We start from the raw sequence: 2,615 nt of genomic DNA, 5'->3' as shown, positions 1-2,615 counted from the left end.
AAACGGTAAGTTAATATGTAACTTCTTTAATAATTTAAGGAATTTACTGAATTGTTCGTCTGTGCGGTCTTTCCTTGTCGCGTTGGGATATGGCACACGAGGTTTTTACTCTTTACTTACCGATTTCTGGTCATTACGGTCATCACCTTTACCTTTACTTACCACAGTTTCTTGCCTCTGTTCTGGTTCAGGTGCAACTAACCCTTCCTCATCTTGAATGGTAATTGCATTGAGTTGCTCCCTTAGGTTAGATTCAGTGTTACTCGGTAGGCTACCTTGTGGTTGTTTAGATATCAATTTAGCGAGCTGACCTATTTGAGTTTCAAGCCTTTAGATCAACGCTTGTTGATTCTTAAGTGTTGTCTCAGTATTCTAAAAATGAGTTTTTGACACCGAGATGAGTTTTGTTAGCATCTCCTCAAGGTTCAGCTTTTTCTCTTGTTGGTAGGGTAATTGTTGGAAGCTTGGAAGTGGTGGTCTCTGATTCCCTTGGCCTCCCCATGAGAAATTTGGGTGGTTCCTCCAACCTGCATTGTAAGTATTACTATAAGGATTATTTTGAGATCGAGGATTATTACCCATGTAATTTAATTGCTTGTTCTCCATGTTATGGCCATGAATTGCTTGATTCACCTCCACTTGCTTCGCACTGCATTATTGGGTGAACCTGTGAAGAACCAAGAAAACCATCAATTTTTCTATTCAAAAGTTCTACTTGATTAGAGAGCATGGTGACCGAATCAACGTTAAAAACGCCGACCGTTTTCATTGGCTTTGTCCTCATGACTTGCCACTAATAATTATTCAGTGACATCTCTTCTATAAATTCATAAGCATCCTCAGGTGTTTTATTATTAATAGTTCCGCCAACGGCTACGTCGATCATTTGTCGAGTCGAAGGATTCAGGCCATTGTGAAACGTTGGAACCAGTAGCCAGAGTGGTAACCCATGGTGAGGGCACCTTCTCAACAGATCCTTGTATCTCTCCCATGCATCGTAGAGTGTTTCTAAATCCATCTACACAAAAGAGGAGATATCAGTACGTAATTTGGCTGTTTTAGCCGACGAAAAATATTTAAATAAAAACTTTTCGGTCATTTGTTCCCAAGTAGTGATTGACCCTCGTGGTAATGAGTTCAACCATTTTTTAACCTTATTCCTCAAAGAAAAGGGAAACAACCGAAGGAGAATGGCATTATCAGAAATGCCATTGATTTTAAAAGTGTCGCAAAACTCTAAGAAATTTGCCAACTGAGCGTTGGGATCCTCATCCTGCAAACCATCAAACTGAACAAACTATTGGATCATTTGAATGGTGTTAGGTTTCAGTTCAAAATTATTTGCAGCAACAGCAGGCCTAACTATGCTCGATTCAGTTCCTATTAAAGAAGGTTTATGTAACACCCCTATCCCGTAACCGTCGCCAGAATAGGTATAGGGCATTACCGGACTTGTAACTCATGTCAGAACAGTAAAATTTTGAACTTTTTCTTGAAATAAAGATCGTTCATTTAAATAAGTACTAAGCACAACCAGAGGTAAAATTTAAACTTCACTAAGTAAACATTCAAAAGATGCCATTTTCACATGGCTTATATACATTAACCAAAAATATTCTTCCGCCACTAGTCTATTCTATACATGCCATAAAATAATTCTAAACATAACAAGAACAAGCGGTGGATAGTGATAGTGTGACTAGTTCTTGGCGATCCCCGAGCACAGTAACCGCAAGAATGAGATCTATAAAATAGAGGAAACAGAGTAAACGGAGTAAGCATTACAATTGTTAGTAAGTTTTAAGCAGTGTCAACAGATAACAATCAAATTATAACATAGTTGTTCGTATATTTTTTTCACTCTTCCTTCGGGCATACCATCCCTTTACCGAATATGCACAACCCATCATATACAATAGGCAGTTAAACTTTCACATAAAAGTGAGCTCATGTGACATAAATATATTGTATGATTTCACATAACCTCTCACACTGATCCGGTGTCACATAATCATAGGAATAGTCTCATAGATTGCTCTCGTATGCATCACATAACTACCTTATGATTTAGTTTAAATCAAGCTCACATATAAACTTGGAGTACATACCTGTATAACCTTTCGCATTGAATATATTTATAAGCAATTCTTATTACGAAGTCTTATAGCTTTAACCTCTACTCGGATTATCGGCGAGACCTTTAGCTCAGATGAAATCTCCACACGAAGTTATCGGGTATTACCCGGACAAAATCTCCACACGCAGTCATCGGGTCTTACCCGGAATATATTTCCAAGTTTCATGTACATTTAATCACATGTTACAACATTCACATCGACTGTCATATTTGTAATTCATTTGCCTCATCAAATATCTAATAATACACACCTTTCACATTGGTCGTTCGGCCACAATATATGCACATCGCCTACATATTTCACACTAGCCATTCGGTTTTACCACATATACATATCTCATATATATATTTCACATTGACCATTCAGCTTTACCACATATGCATATCTCATACATATTTCACATTAGCCATTCAGCTTTACCACTTATACATATCTCATATATATATTTCACATTGACCATTCAGCTTTACCACATAT

At 37.4% G+C, this 2,615-nt stretch overlaps 1 non-coding gene across 1 annotated transcript; it reads left to right on the top strand.

Annotated features, from left to right (window-relative positions):
* Positions 1 to 944: 944 nt before the first annotated feature.
* LOC128282801 (small nucleolar RNA R71) lies at positions 945 to 1,051 on the top strand. Its single transcript, XR_008273154.1, has one exon. It is a non-coding gene; the product is annotated as a small nucleolar RNA R71 (small nucleolar RNA).
* Positions 1,052 to 2,615: the final 1,564 nt, after the last annotated feature.

The sequence above is a fragment of the Gossypium arboreum genome, chromosome 10 (genome assembly GCF_025698485.1).
Source record: "Gossypium arboreum isolate Shixiya-1 chromosome 10, ASM2569848v2, whole genome shotgun sequence".
NCBI lineage: Eukaryota > Viridiplantae > Streptophyta > Magnoliopsida > Malvales > Malvaceae > Gossypium > Gossypium arboreum.
Note: the sequence above shows the minus strand (reverse complement) of the source record. Positions and strands in the feature narration are given on the sequence as shown.